The 18,381-nt window shown below is 41.1% G+C and overlaps 1 protein-coding gene across 2 annotated transcripts in view; it reads left to right on the top strand.

Moving 5' to 3' along the window:
• STK32C (serine/threonine kinase 32C) overlaps positions 1-18,381 on the top strand; it is a 534,408-nt gene that overhangs the window by 437,323 nt on the left and 78,704 nt on the right. The window contains exon 2 of one of the 2 annotated variants that reach the window (XM_030202985.1): positions 12,679-12,846. The exons of the other annotated variant lie outside the window; for it this stretch is intronic. The gene's annotated coding sequence lies outside the window, so the exon portion shown is untranslated. The remainder of the gene's footprint in view (positions 1-12,678; positions 12,847-18,381) is intronic. 2 annotated transcript variants of the gene reach the window in all.

Below are 18,381 nucleotides of genomic sequence, written 5' to 3'. Positions count from 1 at the left end.
CGGCACCCCCTCATCCACCTCTGCGCCCCCCCCCCCCCCATCCACCACTGCGCTCCCACCCACCTCTGCACCCTCCCAAAAAAAATTGCAGAGCTGGCTATACCCGGGGGGGGGGGGGGAGGGGGGGGGCGGCGGCCAACACATTACTCTCTCCAGGAAAAAAAAATTAAATGATCCCAGGTTCCAATCTAATTCATGTTTAATATGGGATAAAATGCCATAAATAAGTAAATAAACATAAACTTTTAACGTTCAGCACCTTATTCTCAAAGTGGACATATTCCAAACACTATAATGAAAATAAAATTATTTTTTTTCTACCTTTGTTGTCTGGTGACTTTGTTTCTCTGATCATGCTGGTCCAGTATCTGATTCTGCTGCTCTCTGTTCCCTTGACTCCGTTTCCAGGGCTTCCTTTCCATTTATTTCTTTTCTTTCCTTCTTTCTTCTTCATTTCTTGTCCTCCGCAGACTTGACTGTACAGTGGATCCAGCTTCTGCCTATTTTCTCCATCCATGTGCAGTTTCTCTCCTCACTTCCTTTTCCCTCATCTAATCTCCTTCCTCTATCTTCCCTCCATGTCCAGCATTTCTTTTCTTTCCCTTCCCTCCCCTCCATCCATGTCCAGAATTTCTCTTGCTCTCCCCTCCATCCATGTCTTGAAACTCTCCTCTCTCCCCTGCCCCCTCTCTATCCATCCATACCCAGCAATTCTCTTCTCTCCCCTGCCTCCTCTGCCCATCCATGCCCAGCAATTCTCTCCCTTGCCCCCCTCTGCCCATCCATGCCCAGCAATTCTCTCCCCTGCCTCCCTCTGCCCATTCATGCCAGCAGTTCTCTCCCTCTGCCCATCCATGCCCAGCAAATCTCTCCCCTGCCCCCCTCTGCCCATCCATGCCCAGCAATTCTCTCCCCTGCCTCCCTCTGCCCATCCATGCCCAGCAGTTCTCCTCCCTCCCGCTCCCATCCATGTGTAGCAATGTCCTTCGCCCCCCCCATCCTCCCCTGCCGCTCCCATCCATCAGTTTCAATTACCTGCCTCGAAGTGCCGCATTATTTAAGGCCTGCCTGCTGCCCGTCTCCAGCTGCCTTCCCTGCTTGCTTCTCAGGTGTTCGGTTCGCGCCCTTAGTCCCGCCGCGGGAAAAGGAAATGACGTCAGAATGACGTCAGAAGGCGGGACTAAGGGCGCGAACTGAACGCCTGAGAAGCAAGCAGGGAAGGCAGCTGGAGACGGGCAGCAGGGCTTTAAATAAGGCGGCGCTTCGAGGCAGGTAATTGAACTGACAGATGGGAGTGGCAGGGGAGGATGGGGGGGCGAAGGACATCACTAGACATGGATGGGAGCGGGAGGGGAGGTAAGCATGGCGCCCTCCTGCCATACTTACCTTGTGCAATGGAGCCAGCTCGCCCTGTACAACAACCGGCTCACAAGAGCTGTCAAAATTTAACAAGCGGCTCTTGCGAGCCGGTGCGAGCCAGCTCCAGCACACCACTGGTTCCGGCCCAATATTCAAAGCCAGCACCCGCATCGCTAAGTGGCCTTATTTAGGACAGCTCTAGAGCTATCTTAAATGAAGCCACTTAGGATTATATATATGGTGCCTAAACAATCGGCACTGAAATCAGTTCCAGCTAAGCATAATATGTGCTTAGTTCATATTTCAGAGCCTAAATTTACGTGCATCCATTTACTCCAACAAAACGTTGGTGTAAATCCCTGTGCATAGATTTAGGCACACTCGGCCATATTCTATAACTAGGTGTGTAAATTTTGGAACAGCCTTGAAACGCCCATAACCACGCCCCTTTTGCCTGCACATGTTAGAAATTCAACACATATTGTTACACAATACGCTTGGTAAGTTGTGTGCCTAAATTCTCATCAGTGTTAATTAGTTCTCATTAGATTGTCAAATTATGCACATTGCTATAGAATCTGCGCCGATTTCGGTGCCGATCTTTATGCTCACTATATAGAATCCGGGGGTTAACTCCTGCCCACTTAAATCACTTTGAATATCAGCCTCATATCTCTAAGAATTACAAAAACAGGGAGGATGGCATCATAGTCATCAATGACACAGCCTTAGGAATTCGTAAAGCTATTTCATTTCCAAGATTTTAAGCAAAAGTTTTAACCATCTGTAAAACTTGCACCACCCTAATTAACAATTATGTTTATTTTTTATTGCACACTATAAATAAAATACAAACTTACCCTCCCTCCAGTAAATACAAAATTCAAAATAGAAAAACATCACCTATCTTGTATAGGGATTCATCGCTGAAACATATTAACACTCGACACTCACAAAAAATCAAAGCACTTCATCGTCAACCTGTCTGGAGTTAACACCAAGTGAAAGCATTCACTGGCAAATTCAAATAACTCGAGCGATGTCCAGAGGTCATCTTCATAACGGCTTCAAGCTAAATTTATAAGCATAACTTCTAAGCTCCTAAATTAAGATAAATGTTCACCTAAAAACTATGGGGTCAATACTTAGTTTAAGTGGGCAGAGAAGCTCCTGAACATTTAAACCATTCTGAGTGGACTGGCAGCTGATATTCACTGGTTAGTGCCGGTGCAGTCCATAAGTGGACTCAAGGCAGAGCCAGAAGTTAGATGGGCACTGGCCAAATTCAGTCATCATGCCCACATAGCAATTAAGCAAGTTGGACTGCACAAAAGGCAGTTCAAATTTTGACTGCTGTATGGGTAAGCACTGAATATCATCTTTACTGGCATAACTTCCAGGTACCACTGATGACTGGGAAAATCATTGCTGGTACTCAGATATGGCTCAGTACTGAATATCTTGTCTAAATTAGTTTGTCTGAAAATACAACACAAGTTTAGGAGCCTAATTTAGGAGAATATCCACCTTATAATTGAAAGAGAAAAACGCCTAGATTTCGACCCAAATCGGGAGATAGACGTTTATCTCACAAAAACGAATAAATCGGTATAATGGAAAGCCGATTTTGGACGTTTTCAACTGCACTCCATCGCGGAAGCGTACAAAGTTGATGGGGGCGTGTCAGAGGCGTGGCGAAGGTGGAACTGGGGCGTGGTTATCGGCCGAGGAGAGATGGGCGCCTTTCGCCGATAATGGAAAAAAAGTATACGTTTGTAGCTAGAATTTAGGGCACTTTTTCTGGACCCTGTTTTTTCACGAATAAGGCCCCAAAAAGTGCCCTAAATGACCAGATTACCACCAGAGGGAATCGGGGATGACCTCCCCTGACTCCCCCAGTGGTCACTAACCCCTCCCACCACAAAACATGATGTTTCACAACTTTTTATTTTCACCCTCAAATGTCATACCCACCTCCCTGGCAGCAGTATGCAGGTCCTTGGAGCAGTTGTTAGGGGGTGCAGTGGACTTCAGGCAGGTGGACCCAGGCCCATCCCCCCCTACCTGTTACAATTGTGCTGCTTAATGCTTAGTCGTCCAACCCCCCCAAACCCACTGTACCCACATGTAGGTGCCCCCCTTCACCCCTTAGGGCTATAGTAATGGTGTAGAATTGTGGGCAGTGGGTTTTGAGGGGGATTTGGGGGGGCTCAACACCCAAGGGAAGGGTGCTATGCACCTGGGAGCTCTTTTACCTTTTTTTTGGTTTTTGTAAAAGTGCCCCCTAGGGTGTCCGGTTGGTGTCCTGGCATGTGAGGGGGACCAGTGCACTACGAATCCTGGCCCCTCCCACAAACAAATGCCTTGGATTTATTCATTTTTGAGCTGGGCGCTTTCATTTTCCATTATCACTGAAAAACAAAAACGCCCAGCTCACAAATTGTCGAATAAAACATGGACGTCTATTTTTTTTTTCGAAAATACGGATCGGTCCGCCCCTTCACAGACCCGTTCTCGGAGATAAACGCCCATGGAGATAGATGTTTTCGTTCAATTATGCCCCTCTATGGGGCTTATTTTCTAAAGAGAAAAACGTCTAAAATGTCATAAAGCACCATTTGGACGGATTTCTTCTCAAAACATCTAAATCGGTATTTTTTAACCTATTTTGCAGACATTTATCTATGCATTTCATATGCAATGCGTCCAAATCACAGGTGGGCATGTTGGGGGCATTTTGAAGGCAGGATTAGGGTGAACTTAGGGCGTACCTAACATTTGGACGTTTTGCAGCCAAAATGGAACAAAACGAAAATGTCTAGGCCAAAAACTTCAACATTTTGGTCTAGATCTGTTTTTATAACGAATAAGGCACAAAAAGGTGCCGTAGATGACCAGATAACCACTGGAGGGAATCAGGGATGACTTCTCTTATTCCCTCAGTGGTCACTAACCCCTCCCACTCTGAAAAATTGTGAATACTCACTACCTCTATGAAAGATATTATAGCCAGGTCCATTAGAGCAGTATGCAGGTCCTTTGTGCAGTGTAGTGGTGGGTGCAGTACACTGTAGACAGGTGGACCCAGGCTCGTATGTCCCCCTACCTGTTAAACTTGTGGTGGAAATTGTGAGCCCTCCAAAACTTACCAGAAACTCACTGTACCCACATGTAGGTGCCCCCTTCACCCATATGGGCTACTCTAGTGGTGTACAGTTGGGGGTAGTGGGTTTTGGGTGGTTTTTGGAGGGGTCATTAGACAAGATAAGGGAACAATGGTGAGACGTGTACTTGGGAGCATTTATATGAAGTCCACAGCAGTGGCCCCTAGGGTGCCCCATTGCTCTCCTAGAATGTCTGGGGGATCGGTCTACTAAAAATGCTGGCCCCTCCTACATCCCAATAGCTTGGTTTTCTACGTTTTTCATGTGCACATTTTTTTTTCCAAAAATGGCCTGAGAAGTAAATGCACAGAGCACAAAACCTTGTTACAAATGGTATTTTTGAAAATAAATAAAAAGCTAGATGTTTTGAGGTTTCAAAAATGGTCATATTTCTATTCAGATTTGGGATGTTTAGTGCAAAATATCCAAAGACCGACTTAAATATCATATTGAAAATGCCCCTCTAAATGTAGCACTTCAGGTTTTCTTTTAAATACACACAATAACCAGACAGAAAAGCCAGAAATATTCCTACCCATCACTTATGAAATTACTGTAAGATAGTCCACATTTCTCAAACTGAAAGCACTATTTCAGATTGCAAAAATACTTTTTAACTAGAAAATCTTTAAAATGTAATGGGCCAAAAAATAGATATCAAACATTACTAAATTTAGCCAAACACCTTATAGATATCGTAGGGAAAAATTTACCACCATATCTTACACACCTTGATGGATTTGCTTGAAGGGCTTCCTCCTCCTCTGCATTTCCCTAAAAAAAAGCTGGAAATCACCAAATATGCTGACTGATAAATAAGATATTCCCATTTTGAAAAAAAAAGGTCTCATCACAGAACTTTTATCATTCTGAAATAAAAAAGAAACAAGTAAGTTTCTTGCACAGTATTTCCCCAGGTCATCCAGCATTGCTGTAACATCTAAGCTGTCCATTAACAATTGTAAAGGGTCATTCTCTGTTCCATTTTCATCAACATTCTCAGATCTCCGTCTAAAAGGAATGTCAAATATCTTATTAAGACTGTGATGAAGGATGGCCTCCACTGGAATTTTCAGATTATCAATTAAGTATTTCTTGAAAAGCTCCCTGGGACTTACGGTGATACATATTAAAGTATTTAAAACTTTTCTCAATATGTTTCAACCTGTGATGAAACACTACATTACACAATGTTGTACCACCTTAGCTTGAACCAGTTGAAAAGAATCACAAACTGTCTTTAGTTACCCCAACCTCTCCAAGAGATCTTTCAAGTTCTCTTCTAACATTGTTATTTGTTGAGTGGTAGTCCCCACTGAGTTCTCCAAAGCACCAAACTTGTTGCTTACAGTGGTTTCCAACTGAACAATAGCCTGCAGAATTAATTCCAGGGTAATTATCTCAGGCCTCTCCAGCTCCATGGGTGGCACTACATCTGCTTGCTGGTTCTTCGTTGAACTAGATTGATCATCTTCCAGCTCTGCTCTGGACTTTCTTATGTTCAGATGAATTGCAAATTGCTGCTCCCTCACTGCGTCTTCCAATACTCTTCTCATCTTAATATTCATTGGGTCAAATTCAAAGTCCATTTTCGAAAAGGATTAATCTATAAATTCTCTCACATCTTTAATGGAAAGCAATAAAAGTAAAAATAAGTCTAGATCCATTCTGATGTAACTTAGAGTGCATGAACAGCCTTCTTCATGCCTCTTCAGAGTTCACCATCCAAATATCCATAATCACTTAAAATTCCCCATCATCCGTTGAGCAAACCTGCTCTACTTCAGGGTTACATTCCATCAGGTCAGTGCCACAGGTCCATTATCACTTCTGATTTCAAGACTAAAAGGGTATCAGCATTCTATTTATAAAAATTGGCTGATATATTTCCTATAATCCATAATAGAATTTCAAATCTACCAATCAAATTCCAGTTTATATTAATGACAGCTATTCAACTTCTATATTAAGGGCCCTGTTTACCAAGGTGTGCTAGTGTTCTTAGCACATGCTAAAAATTAGCATGCAGTACCGTGTAGACGGACATAGTAATATTATAGGCATCTACATGGATAGCGCACGCTAATGCTTAGCATGCGCTAAAAACGCTAACGTGCCTGTAGCGTGGCTTATTGAACAGGGCCCTTTGTCTTTATGGTTTACACTATTCATGCTGTATTGTTATCTATTTTTCAATGGATGCTCATGGTCTCCCTATGCAAGTCTGCTATAACATGGTCAATGACTCTTCAATGGCAATCTTCAAGGTATGTTGATGTTCCACAAGATGATTCACTGGGGGGATGGGGGGGCTGAGTCTCTTCTGGTAAGTCTACTGTGGTGTTCGCTGAGACAAAATTTAATCAGACACATATAGAAGCAGGCGTGAGAATATAATAATGAGGACCACAAAAGAGGAGTCATGTGTAGTATCATACCTTGCTTTAAATGTTCCTCCATCCTTAAGATACCTGCAATCATGGATATAATCAAATCAGTTGTATAGTTTAAAACAATTTTGTAATTGTAGTGGATCAAATCTACTACATATAGGAATTCCAAGTGCAAAACTATATTTTAAATCTACTCCAGTCTGATCTCAACATTTCTTTTATAGTTGACTATCAGAACGTGAATATTGTAGCGAGCTACATTAAAACCAAAAATACATGTTCACCATGAATCATGAATCATCATGGTGGGCAGACTGGATGGACCATTCAGATCTTTATCTGCCATAATTTACTGTGTTACTCTGTCATCAGTCCTTCTATATGTGGATCGGCATTTTAGAGAGAACGTCAAGTCAGAACATCACAAATGGGCATCCATTTCATAAGTATTTTAGAACAGGATACAGCCTAAAAGAAAGGTTGAATATCTTATTAAGATAAGGGATAGTCTCCACTGGAATTTTCAGATTATCAAAAGTATTTTTTGAAGAGCTCCCTGGGACTTGGTGGTGCATATTAAAGTGTTTCAAGCTCAATATGTTTATATACTGGAGATGTCCAGAATGAACATCCATTTAAAAAAACCCTGAAATGTCCAAATTATGAACAACAGAAAACAAAGGACATGGATGTCTGTGTAGCATATTTTGATGGAGCTCACTTACATGTTTGTGTGCCGTGTTTTGACCAAGTTTTCCACGATTTCGATTCTACTGGACTTAGCGGACCACCTGTCAGTTTGCTTTTTGGGACCATGTAGAGCAGAGGAATAGCCTAATGGTTAGAGCAGTGGGTTGAGAATGAGTGGAATCAGGTTCAAATTGTACTTCAGCAGTTTTGTTTTTCAATTGTGAGCCCTTCAGACCACTTCAGTAGTCTTCAGGTTTGCAGATGTCTTATATATTCAGGTACAGTAGATATTTTTCTGACCCTGGAGAGCTAACAATTAAAAAAATAATAATAAATAAAGAGCTAAAGAGATTTGGACCTTGGTCCCCTCATGCCCTGTCCACAGCACTAACCATTAGGCTACTCCTCAGCCCTGCATGCTGTTTTGTTAAAAATGTCCATAATACCTGAAGCTGTCATACAGCCTGGTATCCCCTGCCAGTTTTACATTCAGGGGAGAGGGAGGGAGGGGAACAGCAACTATTGGGGGATTAAGGAAGTGTCAAGTGAAGGAGTAGCCTAGTGGCTAGTGCAGTGTACTTTGATCCTGGGGAACTGAGTTCAATTCCCACTGCAGCTCCTTTTGACTCTGGGCAAGTCACTTAACCCTCCATTGCCCCTGGTACAAAATAAGTACCTGAATATATGTAAACCGCTTTGAATGTAGTTGCAAAAACCTCAGAAAGGCAGTATATCAAGTCCCATTTCCCTCCCTCCCTTAATCCCTCCAGTGGATTGCTGCTCAATCAGAGCACCTTTCTGTAATCTGCATGTGACAAGTACCAGGTCTAAATGACAACATCCATCTTTTTAGACTTGTATGTCCCATCCCTTCCCTTCTGTGATTAGAGTTGAATGACCATATTTTGGACCTGCACAAACAGGAAAAACTAGAGGCTGGCCAAAGGACGATCTGACACAGGGAATGGTACTTCAATACACTTTATTCACATTTTACAAAGTGACTGCCTTTGGGCTGCTTTGTTTGACAAGCTTATCTCCTTGCTTACTTATGCTTTACAAGAGTTTGGTGTACCAGAATTTTACACACTTATCTTGCCTACATAGTGTTCAATTGTGACCCCTGAGACAAGTGGGTTGTGCCACCGAAACACGGACCGTGTCGGGTCCTTCAACTTCATACTGTGAATAAAGTGTATTTAAGCACCATTCCCTGTGTTGGATCATCCTTTGTCCAGCCTATACTTTTTCCTGCTCATGCTGTTCCTTCGTAGAGGTTCGTCCTGTTTGCTGTGCTCATATTTTGGGCCTCCCAGTCCCACTCAAAACATGCCCTGACCATGCCCTCTTGCCATATTGATGTACTGCAGTGTTATACATCCATATTCAACTTCTGTAAAATTGGGATTTGGATATCTGTACAATATGGGCATCTAAATGCCAGTTTTCAGATTTCCAAAACAAAATTACAGCATCTAAAGCAAGATTAGAGCATCTAAAATAACCACCTTTATATCTGAAAAACATGTGCCTTCGAGTTTCTTTAGTATCTTTTACTAATATCTATGAAGTGAAAAACTTAGCTTTAAAATAAACAAGAGACCAGCTGCCAACATGAATCATATTTTGACATTCCTTGACCAGGGGGATTGGTCACCTTATGAGTGCAGGAAGCATTGTAAAAGACACTTCTCATCAGGAAACCAATTTCCCTTATCCATCTATCCATTTGATTATTCTTCTTATAATTTAATAATTGTTCCCTCTGAACATACCATATTGTTTTGCATGCTTGATTTACTGATTGCCACAGATATCCTCTTGTAAGAAACACATCCATCAAATCTTTAGTGTTTCGACAATGATGTACACAGATAACTCTATTGCACAGTAAATTAATTTTAAGACAAAAAATTATTTCATTCAACTTATTTTCCATAAAGTGTAGTAAGCAAATGATTGTGATTTTTACTAATATGAATATCTAAGATATCATTAGTAATAGAATGGCAATGCATTATAAATGTCAAATTTGGATAAAGTGAAATCAACCAATCATCACAATTAATAAGCTACATTTTCAAGGCTTTCCAAATAAAAAAATATATCATCCAGAAATTAATTCCATAACAGAATATTAGAAAAAGTATCTGATGGAAAAATGTGTCTATCTTCAAAATTTGCTGCTTAAAGTATACCTACAGATGGCAATAAGGGTTGCTCCTTTGGTAGTCTCATGCCTTTCAAAAAACTGCACTTCATAATGAAAATAGTTGTGATTCCAAACTTTACAAGCCAGAGTACATACAAATTCAACTGACATACAATGGGAACTTTGACGATATGATAATACTTGCCGAACCACTGCTAACGCCCCATCTTGAGTACCTTGAGTATACTGTATAAAGAAATCACATTTGTAGTAAAAAGCCATATGCAGTCACGAATATTTGGAGGGAGCAATTTTAGAACAGATTCTCTGGTACATACAATTGGCCTACTAGAGGAAGATCGATAACCCTGTCTTTGGTCAACATATTCACTGATAATGCTTACTGAACAATATCTATCTCAATTTGAAGCTGTACAGTTAGACCGCATTCTAATTTAAAATAACATTAACTTTCTGAAAAGAAAATGTTTATCGCCTCCAAATGGTATTAACCTCTCAAAATATTAGCACCCTTTTCAGTTCACTTGATGACCAAGGCTGAATTATTTTGAAGTTTCTTAATTGTTTTTTTCTCATTTCTACACAGGTTAATTCCCAATTTTATTAAATTTGTTGCTCATTTTGATATAGGAACAAGGCCTAAACCTTTATTTCATACATTTTCCTGGGCAACATAAAGCTCCAGAGATGAAATATTAATCATACTTGATCCCTAAAACCCTGTGATCTTGTACATGGGCCTTGCATTTGCATAGCTCTATATAATGGTCTCCTGTGACCCATCCATGTGAGTTCCTCCCTCTTTGGTCATCTCCTTTAAAAACTCCTGTGGAAATGTTAGATGTTTTATCCCGGCTGAAGTCATCATTACTTATATCAGATTCTTCTGAAGAGTCAGCTAAAAACTTTCTTGCCCTTCATAGTAATAAAATCCTTTCTTATCCATGGGTAAATTTCATCTGATTCCATTTAAATTTCTTAATTTTAATTTGATGCAAACATTCTTTGAACTGCATGATAATCTGTTGGAGTTCATTATTTTGTGCTACATATTCATTGGTAGCCATATTTTAGGTGTTCTATACTATTTATAGCCTCCATAATGTCATTTTCCACCTTGAATGTAGTTAAATCAAGGACACATTTATTCAAAGTAGAGTTTCCTTTCTCAAGAAATCCAGCATCATGGATGAAAATGTTGATACATTTTGGGTGAGTCTGTTTCTCACAAGAGGATATCTGTGGTAGTCAGCAAATTGAGCATTGAAAAAACACAGTATGCCTAGAGGGAATTGATATTAAATTATAAGAATCATGATCAAATGGATAAATTGACCTTTGTGCTACCTTTTTCAACAGGTTCAGTCCATGTAGTGAAAGTGATTCATAAATACTAACGTGTTTCTGACTATACGTATGGAATATTTATTTATTTAAAATATTTATAGCCCACCTATTAACTAGGCGGGTTACAAAAAAACTAAGTATAACAAAGCACCTACCAAAGACATAATCAGCATATATATGTTACTCTTTCATCTTCATAAAAGCAAAGAACTAAGGGTCCCTTTTACAAAGTGTCGGTAAGCCCAACATCAGCTTACCGCTCGCTAAAAAGGAAGTACCGCAGGGCTACTGCAGCAGCCTGGCAGTACTTCCCACCCCTAGCACGCCATTAGATCTGGTACTACAAAAATGTATTTATTTTTGTAGTGCAGGTGTGTACCCGGCAGTAATTGGGCAGTGCCGCGAGCTGCCCGGTTACCGCTGAGTTAGCATGGGAGCCCTTACCACCACCTCAATGGGTAGTGGTAAATGCTCCCTCCAAAATGGCCATGTGACAAATGCTTTACTTGCCACACCCCCATTTCCTGCAGAACGAAAGACCTATCTTAAAAGGGGGCCAGTCCCCTTTTGCCGCAGCTTGGTAAAAGGGGCCCTAAGTTAAAACCCTAAATATGCCTGTGCAAACATGTATTCCTTAAGCTGCTTCTTAAAAAATGTCAAACTTCTGCAATAAACAAAATCACAATGGTAATTCATTCCACCCACTGGGGCCAGCATAAGACAGTGTTGTCTTTGCTGTAACAGAGGAACACAGACACTTAAATGATGGAGCAATCAAGCGCTGTGTATTTTCAGAATGCAATACTCGTGTAGGCTTATAACACTGCAGCACCTTCCTAATATATTCAGGAACTGACTTATGCAAAGTCTTAAAAAGCAATAATAACGATTTAAAACAAACTCTATAAGCAATTGGCAGCCAGTGAAGAGTTTTCATTACACCAGTAACAGACTCAAAACTTCCTAAACCAAAAATCATGCGTACAGCAGCATGATGAATTTCCATTGGGAAACTGATTTCTATTCTTACCTGTCTATGGATCCAGGTCATCGACCATGCTTGTTCATTCACCATTTGACTATGGTAGTGCATGATTAGATGTATCCTATGGATAATAGAACATTTAAAGCAAAATATGATACCACATGTGGCTCCTCCTTTATGATCTACAGTATTATATGACCATGCCCAGTTGAATATGTGAATCATCATACCAGTATGATTAAATTTCATCTTAGTAGACTCAATACCAGAACAGTCTCGGCACCCCTAATGAATTACTCTTTGGAAAATAAACATAACATTTGAAGATTGCTAATAATAATATAGCAAACTAGCACAGGGAGACCACGAGTGACAACAGAATTATAGGGAGCAATATTGTATTTTTTATTTTAAATATTAAGAATGGTGCATCCAGAGAGACTAAATATGGAAGCTGGATGTCTGTTTGAACTGGATTTTGATTGTGAATTTGAAATTCCATTACAGATTGAATGAAATGTATCAGCTGATTTTTGTAAATAGGTCACTGATGCCAGTTTGTTTTAGTCTTGCAGATTGAAGTGATGATGGACCTGTGGTGCTGACCTGATTGAATGTAACCCTGAAGCAGAGCATGTTAGCTTGAATATGGTGTATTGGGAAATCTTAAGTTATTGTGGATATTCGGATGGTGAACTCTGAGGAGGAGTAAAGAGGATCATTTATGTGCTCTAGGTAAGATTGTGTATGGACTTTTTAAAAATGTTTACAGATCACCTGTATGGATGTTGAGAGAATTTATAGATTAATGCGTTTTGAAAACGGACTTTACATTGTGGGTAGCCGGTATACTAATCCATTTTTTTTGTGAACAGTCCCACCATTGAATGTGGGCCAGAGTGTACTGATGTGGTGAAAGATACTTTGACAAATCATTTACAGCTGAGATATCTCCCTGTATGGAGGTAGAATGACTGCTTAAGTTGGCTTTGCAACCAAAACTTTTCTGCAGTCCTGAAAAACAAGAATATTGATATGCTACCCTTCAAGTTGGTGGTGCAGTACTGATGTTGCTCACATGCTCTCATATATGAACCTCTAAAGATAGTCTGATACAGCACCTTGACCCTGGGGGACCTATGTGATGATGGAGGGGAAAGGGAAAAAAGGGGGGATTGGGGGGATCTGAGTTGGAGGGCTATGGGGTGGTCTAAGTAGAGAGATCATTGGAAGGCTCAGTTGGGGCCATGGGGAGTTTCAATTAGGGTACTCAGGGGTGTGCTCAGATTTGGGGAACAAATACATAGTAGGTTGCTTAAGGTTTCTATAGCAAGCAATATGATAGAAAATGGATATAAAGCAAGTGGTATCTCACCCCAGAACGCCTACATAAGATTTTTTCCTCCTCTTCTGATTAGTGTTGGCGTAACTGTGGTCATCAGGGAACCTTTATACATATTTGGTGGGACTGCCCACAAGCACAGATCTTTTGGACAATTGTTTTTGCTCTCCTTCAAGATATTTTGGGTATGTCGATTCAAGCCAGCAAGGCCTATGGACTTCTACACATTAAGCCTGTGGAGTTGCCGAGGAAGTATTTCAAGCTGACTTTTAATATTATGACAGCAGCCTGCTTAGCTTTGGCGGCTTTGTGGAAGCAATCCCGGATACCTACACGTGACTCTTTAATAGCTAAAGTGGACTTTGTCTGTTCATAATTATACCTTTTGCAATATAATGTAAGCCACATTGAGCCTGCAAATGGGTGGGAAAATGTGGGGTACAAATGTAGCAAATAAATAAATATGAATAACATGACAGCACTTCGCAGAAACAAGATGATATCTTACATGCATACTTGGGATCCTTTTGTATAATGGCGAGCTGGATTGTCTATATAAAAACCTATCATTTAGCAACCTTTGATCTCTCAGGATGCTACTCTCAGGGGATGGGGGAAGTTGAAGGGGCTTAGGTCTAAGGGTTGGGTTGGGATGGGCGAGGGGGTTAGTTGAGATGGTGTAGTTTATGAAGCCCTTCTTGCTGTAGGCATGCTTTCATGCATCATACCGAAGAGTTATGGTATGAAGTGTTTTGTGTTTAGCAAAATGTACTGTATTGCATTATTTCTGTTACATTCAGCAATTGACTGTATTTGCCTTTTTACACTTAATAAAAATATCATTGCAAAAACAATAAATAAATAAATTAATAAAGGAACATCTGGTTAAAAAAAAACAGCAGCAACAGTGGTTGGAGATCATTAGAGCTATCCTGTATATGCTGTATACAAGAAGTACTTTTTTTTTCAACATCCAAACTGCTAAAAAAGCAGATAAGAAAGGAAGCATAAAACAGATTGTAACAAGTCTTCTCTTTTAACATGGCAGCACCCTCTAGTGTTAACCTGCTACTAACTGATAATGTTCCTAAGTTTACTTCTAACTTTGTCTGCCTTTGCATGGTTTTGATATGACTTGACAGTATGTTCATTTTAGTAGTATTGTGTAATGTAGTATGTGAACACAGAGGAATGGTTCGGTGGAGTGGGTTTTTTCTGTTTCTTTCTCTTTTCTGTTTGATTTTATTAATTATATTATTATTATTATTATTATTATTATTATTATTATTATTATTATTTATTTGTGACATTTACATCCAAGCCAAACAGAACAAGTGGGGAAACAAGTGGAAAAAACAGGTAGATTGTGACTTCCGCTATAGAAATTAGAGTTGTTATAAAAATCGTGGAAAAGACCTAAGACATCTGTGCTTCTGTTACGCTGTTATGTGGTACAGCAATTGTAGCACAGTGCTGGCTTTGATCATAGGTCAAAAACCTCAACAATGTGATACCTGTGATAATGTGGAGGGCATAATCGAATGCGAACACCCATCTCCATGGGCGTCTATGTCCAAAAACGGGTATGTGAAGAGGCGGGGCAGACTGTATTATTGAAAAAGATGGGCGTCCATCTTTCATTTCGAAAATACGGTTTGGACGGACAAAATGCCATGGATTTGGTCCCTTCTGAGATGGGCGTGTTTTTTTTTTGCGATAATTGAAACTAAAAATGCCCAGCTCAGAAACGTTCCAATCCAAGCCATTTGGTCGTGGGAGGGACAAATGTACAACACTACCATAGCTCTTAGGGGTGAAGGGGGCAACTACATGTGGGTACAGTGGGTTTTAGAGGCCTCCCATTTACCACCACAAGTGTTACGGGTGGGGGGGGGGATGGGCCTGGGTCTGCCTGCCTGAAGTGCACTTCAGTACCCACTAAAAGTGCTCCAGGGACAGGACTTGTTGCTGGTGTATAACCTTGGCACAGCAGTTGACACCTGAAGACTAATCTCGCTGAAAATGTCCTTTATTTGAATAAGCACCTTTACTCACAGTTAACTGCAGATCAGAGGTTGTGCCCCACTGGCAATGAGTCTTGCTGGTACTGAGATTAGCAGTAGGTCCGAGCTGGCAGAATGGTGTACAATGCCCTCTTTCAGTAACATTCAAGGTAAGAACTCAGTGCTGTAACGTGGCTAATACATGAAAGGGATCTAAAAGTGTGTTACACAAATGGCCACTACCTCATGGACTACCGGAAACAAAACAGGGCACACTCTGACCCAGTAAGCAGAGGGTAAAGCACCATGGGAGTAGAGCCTACCAACTACCAACATCGTAAGCATTTAACACAAGCTAGTGGAATTACGGAGCCCAATACCCTACACCCACCACAATGCATTGCTGATGTGACTCTGCAGTGCCCTTAACAGAAAAGGTGTCACACTCACCCGAGACCCACATCAAAATCAGGGAAAGGCTGTCAGAGGATAGAACACATTCTGCTGTCATGGAGGTGGGTACGGCATTTGAGGCTGGCATACAGGCTGGGAAAAAAAGTTTGTAAAGTGGGTTTTTGTTGGTGGGAGGGGGTTAGTGACCACTGGGGGAGTCAGGGGAGGTCATCCCCGATTCCCTCCGGTGGTTATCTGGTCAGTTGGGGCACTTTTTTGGGACTTGGACCTGAAAAAAAAGGGTCCAAATGAAGCGGACCAAATTCTCGTCAAAAACGCCCTTCTTGTTTCGATTATCAGCTAAAAACGCCCATCTCTCCTCAGCCGATAACCACGCCCCAGTACCGCCTTCACCACACCTCCGACACGCCCCAGTGATCTTTGTTCATCTCCGTGATGGACTGCAGTTGAGGACACCAAAAATTGGGTTTCGATTATACTGATTTGGGCGCCCACGGGAAACGGACACCCATCTCCCGATTTGGGTCGAAATATGGGCGTCTTTCTCTTTCGAAAATAAGCTGGATAGTGATGCAAAAAATATTTTTTAATTTTTCAATTTTATCAAAAACATAACAGAAATGACAGATCAACTTATCTTGTAGGCAACAGTATGCGACAGTAGCGAAACGCCCTAAGGGGACCCGTTTCACCAAATGGCTTCCTCCGGGGACTCTGTGCTGCCTTACTGTTCAATAACTGTTGAAAAAACAGAACAAAGTGAGAGGTAGCCAACCCCGTTCCCCACTAACAAACAAAAAGAAAGACAGGAGCAAAAACGCACCTACCTCAATACCTGAGGCTGGGCATTGTGGCCGCTGAAGCGCTAAACATGGCGGCTGCTTATAAAAGAACGTCAGCACATGCGCACACATCCACAAATTGTCAAAGTCCAAAACTTCTAATGGAACTGAACAAAGTGGGGGGGATGTTATATGTTAAAACAGACAAATGCTACTATGGAAAATGTTATCCCACGCCAGTGTCAGAAAAAAGCAGACAACTCTACCCTTGCATTCAAACCCAGCAGTTCTACAGATTGTAAACAGTGAATCTAACACTGCTCAATTTGTAGCAAACTTCTATCGAGGTTTCCTCCATGTCTCTGGGCAGAAATGCTGTCAATAACCCATAATGAATAATCATCAAACGAGTGTTGTTTTGCCAGACTGTGCGCTGTCAAAAGAGCACCTACCTGTTGATGGACAATGCTGTGTCTATGTTCGTTTATACAAACATTCAAACTTCTAATGGTCTTCCCCACGTATAATTTGTGGCACAGGCACTGTAAAGTGTACACGATGAAAGCCGATCTACAATCAGTCCGTTTTTTGGAATGATAAGTCCTGTGATCCGTGGGATTGGTGCAACTGCTACCCACTTTAGTGATGGAGCAGGTTTTACAATGTCCACATCTGAAGTGGCCCATAACAGACTGATCATTGTGTCGATCATTTATATTCCACGTTATCCCCAAAAGTCTTGAGTTCATTGTGATTTTGCTACCCCCCCCCCCCAAAAAAAAAAAAAATTGTTTTAAAAAAATATTTGTTTTAAATTGTTTCCCATGTCATGTAGAGGAATTTTTTTATTTATTTGGACTTTTTTTTCATTACAGATGCAATATTATTGAAAACGTATGATCTTTCAGAAAAAGGACGAACCCTTTTGCAAAAAGTGTGTGCTAATTTGGAAGAGTGAGCATTATTAATGACACATGAAAAAACAACAATTTTATTTTTCTTGTCATTTTTGGGGAATAACATCATGAAACAACATGGGAAATGTCATTGATATTTCCAATTTCATTTCAAACAAATGCAGTTCCCTAATGCCTTGTTATATATGCTACTTTTTAAAAACTACATGCTGAGTTTAGACCTTAGCAGAGTTCTTGCATTTTGATAACTGGCATAATTGTTAGCAACTAAGTGTAACATTATGGGCTAGATTCTATTGGGCTCATTTTCGAAAGAGAAGGACGCCCATCTTTCGACATAAATTGGAAGATGGGCGTCCTCACAGGGTCGTCTAAATCGGTATAATTGAAAACCGATTTTGGACGTCCCCAAATGCACTCCGTCGCAGGGACAGCCAAAGTTCAAGGGGGCGTATTGGAAGCTTAGCGAAGCCGAGACATGGGCGTGACTAACACTATGACGTCTTCGACCCATAATCGAAAGAAACAAGGATGTCCCTGGCGAACACTTGGACGACTTTACCTGCTCGTGTTTTTCTTACGACCAAGGCACAAAAAAGTGCCCGAAATGACCAGATGACCACCGGAGGTAATCGGGGATGACCTCCCGTTACTCCCCTAGTGGTCACTACCCCCCCCCCCCCTCAAAAAACATATTTAAAAACATTTTGTGCCAGCCTCTATGCCAGCCTCAGATATCATACTCAGGTCCATGACAGCAGTTTGCAGGTCCCTGGAGCAGTTTTAGTAGGTTCAGTGCACTTCAGGCAGGC

This window comes from Microcaecilia unicolor, chromosome 5 (genome assembly GCF_901765095.1).
Source record: "Microcaecilia unicolor chromosome 5, aMicUni1.1, whole genome shotgun sequence".
NCBI lineage: Eukaryota > Metazoa > Chordata > Amphibia > Gymnophiona > Siphonopidae > Microcaecilia > Microcaecilia unicolor.
This window is presented reverse-complemented; position numbering and strand designations above follow the sequence as displayed.